This window comes from Hylobates moloch, unplaced genomic scaffold (genome assembly GCF_009828535.3).
Source record: "Hylobates moloch isolate HMO894 unplaced genomic scaffold, HMol_V3 SCAFFOLD_5, whole genome shotgun sequence".
Classification (NCBI taxonomy): Eukaryota; Metazoa; Chordata; class Mammalia; order Primates; family Hylobatidae; genus Hylobates; species Hylobates moloch.
The window spans coordinates 62,604,625-62,620,708 of record NW_026652280.1 but is presented as its reverse complement, the minus strand read 5'-3'; the positions used below and the strand labels follow the sequence as shown (position 1 = coordinate 62,620,708).

General features: G+C 40.2%; 1 protein-coding gene and 1 non-coding gene across 8 annotated transcripts in view; both read left to right on the top strand.

Moving 5' to 3' along the window:
- The window catches only part of DLGAP1 (DLG associated protein 1), a 993,959-nt gene that overhangs the window by 583,749 nt on the left and 394,126 nt on the right, over positions 1 to 16,084 (top strand). The gene's annotated exons all lie outside the window — the stretch shown is intronic.
- Positions 4,817 to 4,923, top strand: LOC116469954 (U6 spliceosomal RNA). Its single transcript, XR_004248404.1, has one exon. It is a non-coding gene; the product is annotated as a U6 spliceosomal RNA (small nuclear RNA).

Below are 16,084 nucleotides of genomic sequence, written 5' to 3'. Positions count from 1 at the left end.
GAAACTAGACAGAAATTCAAAGCAATGGGAAGCACGTTTTCTGAAATTGGACCAAACCTGGATACAGAGTGTAAGGAGACTAAGAAAGCAATAGCAGCCCAAATTTTGAATCTCATTCCCTAAGTAAGCATCCAAAAGGTTTCCTCAAATATGAAATTAACGATTTTCCTTCAAGCAACATCCTTTTAACATTCTTGCTGTTGCCCAAAGCCACTTCTCTGACTTACACAGGTACCACTCATTCTGGCCACAGGCACTCTTGCCAGTGCCAGTTGCTCATACTCAGATCTGGTCTGCTGGAATATAGGCTGCTTGTTTATTTGTCTGGGAGATGAAACTTATAACCATACTTCAGTGGAGTTTTTTCCTGACACAGATTTGGGTAAAGGAAGCAAACCCCTTCAGCAGTCAGAGGAAAAGCTGCCATGGGCGGGAGTTGCTAGACAAACACCCGTCAATGCAGACTGCCCATAGGATGCCACCCAGTGAAGTGTTTATTGTGGGTTCATTTCCCCTCCTTATTTCTTTCACTTGGCTTGCAGGTCTTTGCTCATAAGTGTAGTGTAGGACGCCTCCCTGAATGAAGTGAATTGCCTCCCACCCTGTGCCAACATAAGCAGATGGTGAGAAGTGGCCATACAGAAATTGGAAGCTCCAGGTTAAGCTGAGAGATGTGAGCATTTTGTATGGAGAAGTTCATCATTTCCTCCAAATTGCTAACATTCTTTACTTTACTTTAAATGGCCTATCTAAAGTGTAGATGATGTATATAGTCAGCCTATGTACATGTCTCTGGAATATACATGGCTTCCATGTTTTCAATTATTGTCTTATTGGAGAATAACAATAATAATAGATGAATAATTTTATTTCTAGTTCATGTCGGAAAGCGTGATTTTTCTCCAGTGTCTTCTTATTATGCTTATGTTAAGATATATTCAAGTTAAAGGACATTGCCTAACTGCACATCAGTGATAGCAAAGCAACAGATTTGCTGCACCACACAAGGTCAGCTTGCCACCCCCATCCCCAGCTGTGCTGTATGCAATTTATGCAGCCATATGCTGCAACCTTGGTAACATCCCATCACTGTGTTGAGTGACAAAAGGTAACATTTGTCATTGACAGTGTAGTGGTGCCTAAACTGTGAGCTCTGGAGTCTGACTTCCTGGATTAACTACAAGTAAATTATTTAACTTTCCCATACCTCATTTTCCTCCTCTGGGAAATGAAGATAATAAGAGTACCTGCTTCATAGGGCTGCTGTGATAATTAAGTGGGATAATACATATAAGATGCCTAGGACAGGGTTTACCATGAGACATATCCATTTTTCTAATATTTTCTGGAACATATTGCTGGTCAAGCATCTCAAATACAAAAATCCAAAATCAAAAATGCTGTAGAATCCAAAGCTTTTTGAGCACCAACATGAAACTCAAAGGAAATTCTCATTGGAGCATTTTGGATTTTGGCGTTTCAGATTTGGGATGCTCAACCAGTAAATAAAGTAAATTGAAAATGTTCCAAAATGTGAAAAAAATCAGAAATTCAAAACACTTCTGGGTCCCAGGCATTTTGGATAAGGGATTCTCAACCTGTAATGAGTGCAAATTTTGCTATACTTCCTCTTTAATAAATAAGCCAATATTTTTGTAAAACTTTCAATGCCTCCAAGTCAGCAAAGAGTTTATAAAAGATTGCTTACAGAAGGCAGTTATATGTCATCACCTAAGACATGATGCCATCATCAACATTTTATACACAATATTTTTGTTTATTGTCTGTCTCCCAACAGAAGAATATAATCGTCATGAAGCCATGGACTTTTGGAATTGTGTTCATTACTGGACCCCTGTTCCTAGAACTGTACCTGTCATTTAGTAGATGTTGAATAAAATATTTGTTGGGGAAAAAAAATACGTGAATGTTAGCTCTTTTACTAGCTTTTGTGGATAACTGAGAAGTTATTTTCTGCATTGGCTCTCTTCTATATCAAGGTTAAAATTATTCACATTGTATCTACAGGTCTTGGTAGTGGAGAGAAAAGGTTGTGAGTAGCTATGGCCTTGAGCTTAGCAGCATTCCTCAGCCAACATTTTTGGCTTTGTAGGGGCAGAAATGTATGATACCTTTCCTCACCTATCATAATGGTCACTCCTATGACAAAAGACAGGTTAACAAGAGAAAAGCATAATGAAGGTAATCAAAGTTTTATGTAACATGGGACTCCTCAGAAATGAAGATCCAAAGACCCAGGGAAAACTTTTTTTATTCTTCAGTTTGATGAAGAATGGACAGCGGTGTAGAAATGTGATGGACTGGCCGGGTGCGGTGGCTCACGCTTGTAATCCCAGCACTTTGGGAGGCCGAGGTGGGCGGATCACGAGGTCAGGAGATCCAGACCACGGTGAAACCCCGTCTCTACTAAAAATACAAAAAATTAGCCGGGCGTGGTGGCGGGCGCCTGTAGTCTCAGCTACTCGGAGAGGCTGAGGCAGGAGAATGGCGTGAACCCAGGAGGCAGAGCTTGCAGTGAGCCGAGATTGAGCCACTGCACTCCAGCCTGGGTGAAAAAGCGAGACTCCGTCTCAAAAAAAAAAAAAGAAATGTGATGGACTAAAGGGTGGTGATCTGGTGATCTAATGCTGATATGATAGACTGACCAGGGGACCCAGCGAGGCCTGAATGTTCAAATTCTTCTTAACCTCTTTGTATAACCCTCCTGAATATGGGGCAGGGCCCCTCTGGAATGAGGGTCTTCAAGGGAGAAGGGGGAAGGCAGAGAGTGACCTTTCTAGGTTTCATGGCTTCCCTTGGAGAAGAGGGGTTCTAGTTTCTGTGACACACCTTGGGAAAGAGGAATTATGGTTGCCATGACTCACTTCATGGGAGAAAGACAGGTAGGAGACAGGAGGTTGGGAGAAGGTCGAAGAGACATTGCTTCCGAGACCTTTCCGATGTCCTTCAGTCCACAGTACTCAGCACACCAAGGTGCCATACTCTGGGGTATCATGTTCTGAGTCTTGACAGCTTGTACAAAGCTGCTGAGTTATGAACATGATCTCAGGGCCACTGATCCGTACCTGATGGTATGCATTCCCAGAGGGCAGCTTGCTGGTTAGCTTCTTAAACATCAAATGTTTAAGCTGGATGAGACTTCTTGTATTAAAATGAGACAATATGATGACATATGGTAGTATTATCCTTTTTGTATATTCATCTTTTCTTTTAGCAGCTAAATCTTTCTTCAGAAGAAAGTCTAAAAGACGGTGGAGATGCACTGATTGACAGTGGTCTCCACTGTGATGTTCCTGGCAGCCTAGAGTCTCTTGGTGCTTAGCAGGAAAGCTATTGAGGAGCAGGAAGAGCATGTGCTTTAAGTCTTACGACCTCAGTTGAAGTCCTAGCTTAGCTGCCTACTAGTTGTGCCCTGTGGGCAAGTTATTTAACTTCCATGAACCTCAGTTTCTTCATCTGTGAAAAGGGAAGAAACCATGTCACACTTGCAAGCATGAGAAGGTGCATATATCAAGTTTTCAGCACATACATGTAATAAGCCCATTAATAAAGCAAAGCTTGTATTTTTCTAGATTCAAAAATACTAGTTAGATAATTCTGTAGCTTACCGAGTGGCCTTGTTGCTCACTACAGAAAGAGAAAAAATCTTCCCTCATGACAAGAGTGGATTAGCAGCCAGGTTCTACCCAAAATGTCCTTGTCTTCAGCGACATACCGAGAATTTGGCGTGGATGTTTCAACAACAGTTTCTTCAGTCGTTGCCATTGTAGTTCAGGAGCCTCTAACTGTGGAGGAGGTAGAAGAAGGACAAATGAGCCCCAGGACAGATGCGGCCTGTGTGCTGTGGATGAAATAGAAAAGCAGGCTTTAGCAGTCTTCATTAGCCGCTGCTCCAATACTTCCCGATCAGCACAGTGGCTCCGCTCTGTACGGTGCTGGCAGTAACGATGCGTTATTCCCAGTACGAAAATAGTCATTTTACTTATAAATTATCACACTTTTCCCATGAAAATATCTTGTTTCCCGAGCAGGAAAATTCCCATTCATGTATTTATTTGGCTAACATTTATCAAATGCATCTGTGCGTTGGGACATACAGCTGATTCTGATGCACACTCGAGTTTGAGAACCATTGTTACAGTCAGCGGATGATATCAAGTAAGGGAAAAAGCATATTGACATATTTTACATAATACAGAGGTGTCTGGACATATATTTGCTACCTCTACTACGATTTGTTTCCACAAGGGATTAAAGTGGTTTATGAGATTATGTGTGTGTGTGTGTGTGTGTGTGTATGTGTGTGTGGAATAAACATACAAGGGAAATACAATGATAGTAGAATAAAAATGGAAAAGTACTAAAACCGTCATGATTTTGCCGTAGCTTTTCCTAATAACCTTCCTGGTATTCAAGCAGGTGGAGCACGCACTGCTCGAAGTGGAAACATACTCATCTTACAAGAGTAATAGCACCTGCACGATTAAAGGCAGTTGTTAAGCACACAGTTTTGTTAATACTGACACCTGAGAGGAATTTACCACATGGCACTGCATTCAGAAGTCACTCTTTGCTGAGACAGGCAACATCTCAACAGTAAAAACCATAGCAAGTATGAATGCCTATTTTGTATAGTTCCCTTACATAGGCTAGTGGCTTAACATCTAAGAGCAGTTGAAAGGGACAAACAAGGAGGTCAAGTCTGTAGCTCTCAGACAATCTGGCCAACATCTGAATAGTATCATCAAAGATCATATCAGAGGTGGAAATGGAAGGCCTTGAAAAAGTAAGAGGAGTACTCACTTCAGTAACACATATGCTAAACTGGGAATGACACAGAGAAGATTAGCATGGCCCCTGCACAAGGATGATATGCAAATTCATGAAGCATTCCATATTTTTAATCCTAAAATTCATATAGAACCAAAAAGAGCCTAAACTGCCAAAGCAATACTAAGCAAAAAGAACAAAGCTAGAGGCATCACATTACCAGACTTCAAATTATACTACAAGGCTATAGTAACCAAAACAGCAAGATACTAGCATAAAAATAGATACATAGATCAATGGAACAAAAAACAAAACCCAGAAACGACTGATCTTTGACAAAGTAAACAAAAACATACACTGGGGAAAGGATACCCTATTCATAAATGGTGCTAAGAAAATTGGATAGCCATGTGCAGAATGAAAACTAGACCCCTATTTCTCACTGTATACAAAAATTAACTCAAGATGGCTTAAAGGCTTACATGTTAGACCTGAGAGAATAAAAGTTCTAGAAGAAAATCTAAGAAAAACTTCTGGATGTTGGCCTAGGCAAAGAATTCATGATTAAGACCTCAAAGATATAAATGCAATAAAAACAAAAAATAAACAAATGAGATTTCAATTAAACTAAAAACTTCTGTACAGCAAAAGAAATACTCAGACAGCTTACAGAATGGGAGGAAATATTTGCAAATTATGCAACTGACAAAGGACTAATAACCAGAATATACAAGGAACTCAAGCAACTCAACAATTTCAAAAACCAAATAACCCCATTAAAGAGTGACCAAAGGACATGAACAGACATTTTTCAAAAGAAGACATACAAGTGGCCAATAAACATATGAAAGAATGCTCAACATCACTAATCATCAGAAAAATGCAAATTAAAAATGCAAATTAAAACCACAAGGAGATACCATCTTACACCAGTCAAAATAGCTATCATTTAAAAATCAAAAAATAACAGATGTTGGCAAGGATATGGAGAAATGAGAAAATGTCTATACACTTTTGGTGGGAATGTAAATTAGTATAACCTCTATGAAAAACGTATGGAGAGTTCTCAAAGAACTAAAAGTAGAACTACCATTTGATCCAGCAATCCCACTACTGGGTGTCTACCTAAAGAAAAAGATACCTGCACTCATGTTTATTGCAGCGCTATTCAGAATTGCAAAGTCATGGAGTCAACCTGTGTTCACCAATAGATGATTGAATTGTTATTATTATTATTATTATTATTATTATTATTATTATTATTATTATTTTGAGATTGAGTTTTGCTCTTGTCACCCAGGCTGGAGTGCAGTGGTGCAATCTCGGCTCACTGCAACCTCCACCTCCCGAGTTCAAGCGATTCTCCTACCTCAGCCTCCTGAGTAGCTGGAATTACAAGCACCCATCACCAGGCCCAGTTAATTTTTGTATTTTTTTAGTAGAAAGGGGATTTCACCATGTTGGCCAGGCTGGTCTAGAACTCCTGACCTCAGGTGATCCACCCGCCTCAGCCTCCCAAAGTGCTAGAATTACAGGCATGAGCCACCACACCCAGCCAATGGTTGCATTTTTAAATGTGGTATATATACATCATGGCGTACTGCTTAGCCATAAAAATGAGTGAAGCCATGTCTTTTGCAGCAACATAGATGGAGCTGGAGGCCATCATCTTAAGTGAAATAACTCAGAAAAAGAAAGTTAAATACCACATGTTCTCCCTTAGGAGATAAATAATATGTACACATGGACATAAAGAATGGAATAATAGACATTGGAGACTCAGAAGCATGGGAGGGTGGTGAGGGATGAGCAATTACTTAATAGGTACAATGTACACTTTTCGGGGGATGGCTACACTAAAAGCCCAGCCTTCACTTCTACACAATGTAACAAAACTGCACTTGTATCCCTTAAACCTATAAAAAATTATATATATAAAAATATATATATTTATAATTTTTTTATATATATAAAAAGCCAGAGGAGAAAGGAAGTGGTTAGATTTGAACAAAATATGGAACAGGAATTGCACACTGTCCTAAAAACCTTGTCTTTGAAGAATTTGCTGCTCTGAGCCAGCTACACCTCCTAAATTGAGATGTTTTCACACTCCTTAACTCTTGCATCTTCTAGACTTCTTTTTTCCAAAGCCTTTTACTTGGTGCATTACATATGCGACATGTACCATGCAATCTAGCACTTGATTAGATTCTGACTTGTATTGTTTGCTGATTGTTCACGTTCATGTGATTTATTTTCTCAACTAGATCATAAATTAGATGAAGCCTATCATTTCCATGATTCCTTTAGTCAGAGAATATTTTAAGAAGGAGGTTATATTTGTACCTACTCTTCAAGAAGGAATAATAATTTGTACAGAGAATGGAAGTGAGTATTTTAGAGAGCATGAAACACGGAGTCAATGGGGAATGTGGCATATGGGGAAGAATACAAGGAGCCCAGTGTCACTGGAGCTGAGCTGTGTGGGGTATGGAGTGGGGAGACAGGGCTGTCTGGCAGATGGACGCCAGGTCAGGGAGCCTCCCACCTTGAGTCACATTCAAAGGCTTAGATTACATTGAAAAAGTGTAGAGGGTCTGAGAAGAATTTAAAGTGAAAGAATGGCATAATCAGGTAACAAAGGTCATATTACAAATGACCTTAGCAGTATGAAATAGAGTGTGTGTGTGTGTGTGTGTGTGTGTGTGTGTGTGTGTGTTAGAGGTGATAAGAACAGTCATTATGGCCTAGTGATTAAGAACATGCTGTGTTCAAAATTTAGTAACTAGGGCTGGATACGGTGGCTCATGCAGATAATCCCGGCACCTTGGGAGGCTGAGGTAGGAGTACTGCTTGAGGCCAGGAGCTCGAGACCAACCTGGGCAGCATAGTGAGACCCCCATCTCTACAAAAAAAATGAAAAACATTGTCCAGGCATGGTGGCACATTCCTGTAGTCCCAGCTGTGCAGGAGGATTCCTTAAGCCCACGAGTTCCAGGTTACAGTGAGCTATAATCCTGGGCATCAGAGTGAGATCTTATCTCTAAAAAAAAAAATAAAAATTACTAAATATATTATCTCAGACAAGTTATTTCCTCTTTAAAAGTCTGTTTTCTTGTCCAGAGACTAGTCCCTACCATATTGGGTTGTTTGAGATTGAAATGAGATCATGCATTTAAAGTGGACAACACGTGCCTGGTATATAGTTATGATTCCTAGAGGCAGAGACCATTCCATTTTTATTCACTTGATATTTATTGGTTACCACTTTGTTTTCCCAACCAAGTCTAGATGAGAAATAAGGAGTAGACTTGAGGGCTTAGGACAGCTGGAACAGAACCAGGAGACCCATGATACTATTCCTAATCAGCTTTGGGAGTAGAGCCAAGAGTGGACACTGGGAATTTGCCATGGCACCAGTCCCATCGCCAGCGACACTCAGCAGCCTCTGTGTGGAAAGAGAGAAGGACAGTGGCATCAGTCCTTGATGTATATTGTCCACAGTGAGTGAGGTAGAAGGATCATAGAGCAAGGGACCTGAGGGGGCTAACAAAAAAGTTTGACCTGCTGTCTCTCCTAGGCTGGCAAGGGAGGAAGTGAAGACCACCAGGGATGGATAGAATGGGAGAAGAAGGCAGAGCTGAGGAAACAGTGTATGGAATAAACTATCATGAGAACCATCAGAGGGCAGGAAAAGTGGGAGCAAGGTAACAAGAAAACTTATGAGACAGGAAGTTGAAGGTGTAATGTTAAGAATCTTCAATTCTTGCTACAGTGCCCAGTGCACTGCATGTAATAATAACTATTCAATAAATAGTTGTTGAATTAAAGTCATATGTATTGATTTGATTTGACTTCATGCTCAGTACAGTCAAAGACTATTTGGCTGATACCTTACAGGCCAACAACACTCTTATCTGCCAAAACTTAATCCAGAAATAAGCTGGTGCAGTGGTGCACATCTGTAATTCCAGCACTTTGGGAGGCTGAGATGAGAGGATTGCTTGTGCCCAGGAGTTCAAGTCTGCAGTGAGCCATGATTATGCCAGTACACTCCAGCCTGGGTGATAGTGCAAGACCCTGTCCCTAAAAAAATAAAATGTAATACAAACAAAAATACTTTAATCCAGAAACAATGAATGTCATCATACTTCCTTCTCTATCACAGCAAAAAATGTTGCAGAAAGTTGACTGGATGTGGATTTGTTTGTTTAAAATTTAAGACTGGGGGTAGAATTCTAAAAGACAATAAAAACCAGTTCCAAAATGAAAAAAGTTAAAAGGGTCAGATTGCTAGATGTGTGAAGAGTCAGAATAAGGCACTTTAAAAATGATGGGAAGACAGAAGCAGAAGGAAGGGGCAGTGTTTGAGGAATTACAAATCTAATTCCCATTAACAGCAACTATTGCAGAGGTCAGGGCAGGCCAAACTCACTGAAGGAAAAATACTCTGTAAGGTTTCAAAAACAGCCGATTGCAGAGATTGTCCTTCTCACTTCCTACATGGTATCTGACCACCCCTCTCTCATGCAGGCACTGATGATAGTTTTCAAAAAGTGAATATATAATCTGAATTAGCATGCATAATGTGTCCAAGCCAATAAATACTTAAATGGGTATAAAGCTCTATGAGGATAACTTAGCCAATTCTTTTGGGGCCAATTCAGAGACTGACTCACATTGGCCCCACTTGGATGTACACCACAGTGGTGGAGGTTCTGTATGCTTGCAGTTACCCACTGGGCATGAGGGTCCCCTTTACTTGGATGAGTAAGGTTTTGTGGGCCTGCCCTGGTTCTGCTGCAGATGACTACAGATTCTCACCCTCTGGGCAGGGAGCCAGACCTGACTAGACCTACAAGGCCATTAGGCAGCTTCTGTCTGTTTCTTTCCCTGGGGTTCCATGGACTCTAGACTGGCTCCTCTCTTCCCTCCACACACACTCCCTCTGTAGGGCCCATGGCTAACGCTGCCCCACAGTTCAATAGCATCAACTCTGGTTTCCAATGGGGCCGACGTGGGCCCTTCCTTTACTTGACCTTGAAGATAAGCTCACCAGAGTCCAGTGATTCTAGGACATCCCCACCTAAATTTCCCAAAGTGAGCATCTCATTAGCTCAGCGAAGGCTCTGCATGGATGCCCCTGAGTCCAGTCTTCCATCAGCTCAGAGAATGTGGTGATCGCCTTCAACAGTCCTGGCCACAGTGTCATCAGGAGATGCTGTGAGTAGGGAAGAAATTCCCAAAAGCAGGTGTCAGCTGAACAGCTACCACAAAAGGGCTTAATGTCTGCACTTTTGAGGTCTCAGCACTAAGGAAAGTAGATTTGTACAGCAAACTTGGTAAGAGGAGCAACAGCATTTAAAGAAAGAGACTTTATAAGAGAAAATTTGATTCAGGTAAATATATATATATATATATATATATATATATATATATATATGCATGTATGTATATATAAAATCTGGCTGTGAAACAAGTTGTCTAGAATGTGCCAGAACATGTTCACAAGACTACTCAGCTAGTCATGAGCAATCTAGACAAAAATAACTTGGTTTCATCAGAGGCTATTTCCACTGCTTCTTTTCAAGTTGCATTGTCATATTGTTTTGATTGTCATTGTTTTTGTGTTTTTCCATCTTCCATCACGGCTGTCTTTAGGTACCATTAAACAGCTTTATTCTGTCATCATTTCTTCTTTCTCCTAGGTTTATCAGTAGTTTGCAAGTTTTTCCCAACTTTTTTTGGAGTAAACGCTGATGGGTTTTTCTCTTCTCTGTGAATATTCTACCCCCATCAGTTGTACCCCCATAAGACAGGCTGTCCCCCTGCTGCAGCGCCTCCTGAAGGGCACTGTCCATCCATGGCTGGTCAAGGTAACCACATTCTCCTAACTGGCTCCCAAGGGAATTAATCTGTCCATTTAGCTGAGATAACCAACTCTCTCCTGGAAATCCAAATAAGAACAATTCCATAGGAAGCATATCTCCAAGGTCCCATAGAGTCAGCACAAGCCCATTTGAACTCTGTCAGTCCAAAATAACATTAGGAGATTCTATCATTTACTGCCTGGATTATCTTCACATAAAAATCACCTCCTAAATCCTATGACATTTTGCTCAACCACCAATATCAATGATGACCTATTAATCATTTTTCAAAGAACACTACCTCCCACCTTTTTATTCTCAAAAACTGTTATGAAACCACTTTTTAAAAGCTTTGTGTGGAGATGCAGGTGATTGTAATTGTGCTGCCTACTGTGACCAAATTGGAGAAGATTTCAGTTGAGTCGTTGTTGTTTTTTTTTTTTAAACAATACCATATCTTTTGAAAAGGAAATGCCTCCGAATGCATTTATTTGTAGGAGCAGACTGATTGACAGAGGTATTCACAGACGAAATCAAACTGCAGATGATTAGGACAGCAATTAATGTTAATGAAAAGCCAAAATACATTCTGCATCTATAAAATGGCTCAGCATTGTACTTTGAGTAATATAATTGGTATATTTCAGAATGTGCTTATTCAAAGGTGTTCTAATAGTACTTGTATAATTTTAAGTACACAACACATGAAAATCTTCAAGTAAGGAAGCCTGGAAAAGTGAAAGAACATGACATTCAGTTATCATCTGCAGGTACAATTTCAAAAGGTCAGAAAATATCCAAACAGTGGGCATTTGGACAATGTTAACTCACATTCTCCCCTGTTAAGTTTTCTGTTTCTTTTTTTTTCTTTTTTTTTTTGAGATGAAGTCTTGCTCTGTTGTCCAGGCTGCAGTGCAGTGGCATGATCTCGGCTCACTGCAAGCTCCGCCTCCCAGGTTCACGCCATTCTCCTGCCTCAGCCTCCCGAGTAGCTAGGACTACAGGCGCCTGCCACCACACCTGGCTAATTTTTAGTAGAGACGGGGTTTCACCATGTTAGCCAGGATGGTCTCTATCTGCTGACCTCATGATCCGCCCACCTCAGCCTCCCAAAGTGCTGGGATTACAGGCATGAGCCACCGCCCCCGGCCGTTTTCTGTTTACTTTTACCCAAAAGTGCCATGGTTTCATTTTTTAGTAGCAAGAACCATTTTCTTTTCTTTTTTTTTTTTAATTATTATACTTTAGGTTTTAGGGTACATGTGCACAATGTGCAGGTTTGTTACATATGTATCCATGTGCCATGTTGGTGTGCTGCACCCACTAACTCGTCATTTAGCATTAGGTATATCTCCTAATGCTGTCCCTCCCCCCTCCCCCTACCCCACAACAGTCCCCGGAGTGTGATGTTCCCCTTCCTATGTCCATGAGTTCTCATTGTTCAATTCCCACCTATGAGTGAGAACATGCGGTGTTTGGTTTTTTGTCCTTGCAATAGTTTACTGAGAATGATGTTTTCCAGTTTCATCCATGTCCCTACAAAGGACATGAACTCATCATTTTTTATGGCTGCATAGTATTCCATGGTGTATATGTGCCACATTTTCTTAATCCAGTCTATCGTTGTTGGACATCTGGGTTGGTTCCAACTCTTTGCTATTGTGAATAGTGCCACAATAAACATAAGTGTGCATGTGTCTTTATAGCAACATGATTTATAGTCCTTTGGGTATATACCCAGTAATGGGATGGCTGGGTCAAATGGTATTTCTAGTTCTAGATCCCTGAGGAATCGCCACACTGACTTCCACAATGGTTGAACTAGTTTACAGTCCCACCAACAGTGTCAAAGTGTTCCTATTTCTCCACATCCTCTCCAGCACCTGTTGTTTCCTGACTTTTTAATGATGGCCATTCACCACTCCTATTCAGTAAGAACCATTTTCTTATTTTAAAAAATAATAATTTAAAATCATCAGCCTGTTGGGCATTCATCATTCTCAATCTCTGTAGAATTGGGATTTATTATAAGTAAACGGGAAAATTAATTTTGTTCTGTCTAAAAAAAAAATGTCATGTACGTGTTCAGACTGTGGTTGAAGCACACATGTGTGAGCAAGGAGGTCTGAATCACGAGACACTGCCATAGCTGGCCAGGACATTGTCCTCCTCTCATGGTATACTCCTTCTTTTCTTGCAGTCTTCTCTCATAAACTGCTCTTGCAAGAAATCATTGCTTCTTTGAGATCTTTTTGCCCCTCCCCACTCCCACATGTATTCTCTAACTACAGCTAGAGAAATCTTTAGTATAAGTGTGACCATGTCACTGTCTTGTTTAAATTCCTCTAATGGATTACCACCACCTGCAAATACAGTGCTGCATCCTGACATAGTTTCACCAAGCATCTCATGATTTTGCCCTGACTACCTGTCTCACTTAGGAACAGGTGCAGATGCAAGGTTCAGTACACAAAATTACAGAAAGCAAAATAACCGCGAGCTATTTTGTCTCCTGTCTCCACACATGCTCCCTCTGCAGAGCCCTTGGCTAAAGTTGTCACGTGGTTCAATAGCATGGGACTCTGGCTGCCTGTGGGGCCAACGCAGGCCCTTCCTTTACTTGATAAGATAAGGAAACAAGATAAAGGTCTATTTTTCTCTCAACTAAACAAAATGCAGAGGTGCACATCCAGGGCTGATATGGCACTCCGCTGTAGGTCAGAACCTTTATCTTTTGTTTCTCTAATCCTCAAACTGTAACTTCCACCTCATGGGAAAGATCACTATTCACAGCTGCATTCCAGCCAGGGAAGGGATAAAGAAGGGTATGCCCCTCACTTTAGAGATGTTTTCCAGAAATCGCACATGCTGTTTCAAATTATACTCCATCAGTCAGCATAGTCACCCAGGCACATCTAGGGAGAATGGAAAATGTAGACATTGTTCAGGGCTGCTTGTACTTTTCAACAAGAAAATCCTTTCTTTCTCTTTAGTGGAATGTTATAACCTGGCATGGACAAGCTTCAGGCAGGTGGAGGGGATGCCAAAAAGTTGACTTGAGAGATAGAGAGTAGAAGGATGATCATTTAGAGGCTGGGAAGGGTAGTTAAGGGGGTGTTGCTAAGGTGGGAGAGTGGGGATGATTAATGGGTACAAAAAATAGATGCAAGTCGAAATGAATGATAAGATCTAGTATTTGATAGCATAATAGGGTGACTATAGTCAATAATAATCTAATTGCACTTTTAAAAATAACTATAAGAGTATAATTGGATTGTTTGTAACAAAAAGGATAAATGTTTGAGGTGATGGATATTCCATTTAACTTGATGTGACTATTAAACATTATATGCCTGTATCAAAATATCTCATGTACCCCAGAAATATATACACGACTAGATACCCACAAAAATTCAAAAAAAAAAATTTTAAGACAGCTTGACCCTGAAAAGATTCATGGAGATTTCCTCTTCCTGATGTCTCCTCAAACAAGAACACAGTGCCCCCTGTTCTCCTGGGCAGGGTCCACAACTTTCTTTCTGATGTAAGTCATAATTGCCTGCCTGTCCATCCTCATGGGGTAAGACAGAGGAGGGCCTTCAGTATGCTCTTATTTCTGCATGTAAAGAAAAATCAAGAAAAGCAGCTCTAAATAAAGACATGCACAAAAATTAAAATGGAATAAGAACTTGCCAGCTTTGCAAGACTATTTCCCCTTTGTCAGCATCTTCTAATATGTGATGTGTTTGTGTTTTCCTTGGGTCTAATAAATTACCTACCTTGAACATTTCCTTTACAGTGCTGGATTATTCTTGTTTTGGTCATCATCTGGACAGTGATAATTCTGCTCCAGGTGTGGGAACTCTGGAAAAACTGTGCATCTCACACTCTGAGCTTGTCTCATGGCTGCAAATAGAGTCAACAAATTATCCAAGCAAAAAAATCAGGAGACATGGCACAGTGGTAAAATTGAACTTAGAGGGACAATAAAACAGAATGTTGAAGTCACAGTGAACAAGAAAAAATTAGAGATAATCACTGGTAGTCATAGAAACCCTCATGAAGACATGTTGACCACAGTCCCCATCCTTGCTCAAAGAACAAGGCCTGAAAGGCAATTTCCCTCTCTATTTCCAGCAATTGTTATCATCACTTCAAATCTAATTGAGAGGCTAGCATCCTCTTTTTTCAGGAATGCATAGAAGAATGAGAATTGTTATTTATCTCTTTTCATATTTTTTCATGGCTAGGTCATGAAGTGCATACACTGAATCCCTAGTGGCCAAAGGGCTTATGACATGGCTCTCACAATATATCATAAGCCCTCTGGCCACTAGGGATTCACTGTAGGCATTTGGTCATCTTTGCAGCGGCAGGCAAGGAAGGGATGTTCAATTAATGCTTTCTAATGATACTCTTGGTCACACCACAGGTGGCAGCAAGTGGTGCCCATGGATACAACTTATAAACATTAATTAGGGGAGGGGGGAAAAAAGAAGTGACAGAGATAAATGTGCTGGAAAGGGAGTTTAAGAGTAAGGCAAGAGGAAAATGAAGAATGAGAGAAGGAAGAGCAGGACCTCCATAGTGGGTGCCACCAGTAATTGTCTACCCTTTGCCAATGGCCTTAGGATTTTAGATCATTTGCCCTTGCTCACCAGGAAGTCACAGAATGTGTTTTCTTTTATAATCACAAATTGACCTATTTTCATTTTAAAATGACAAGACGATAGAAGAGAGTGTAAGATTTGTTATAGAAAGGGCCATGGTATTAAGTTGTTTATTTGGCCTTGACCAGAAAGATAGATTTAGCATTTAGAAATGTTTATTGCCATTTTTTATGACCTTATTTTCCCACATCACAGACAAAAAAGATCAAGATCTCAATATCTCTTTTACAAATATAAGTAAGGAAGGAGGAATGTTAGCTTATTTATTCTGGATGCAATTTGTTACCCTCCAAGAAAATAGAGGTGCTGTTCCTGTGCTGAAAACAGCCCAGTTAAATTTTAGTAAAAAACACACTGTGTATGATTAATTTACAGAAATTATCATCGGTTACATCATTTAACTTAAATCATCATTAGTGGCCTTAAACAGCTCTTCGTTTGCTCTGCTTGTCCTCAGGTAACATCATCTTGCATGGAATGTTGCTCACATATTAAACATAATTAAATAGTGAATACCTGATTAAAATAATCTTGTATATTTTGGAGTAAGCATGTATAATTCATGCTTTCAGCTCTTGCCAGTTTCACATTTTATTTAGCAGAAAATATCTACCCAAGACTCAACTGCTTGAGAAGGAAAGTTCGAAACATTATTCCGTATCATTTTATATATTGAGATTCTACTATATGTGATCATAAAACTTAGTATGTGTCTATAATCCTAATAGAATCTTGTTTTTGCTTTTTATAAGT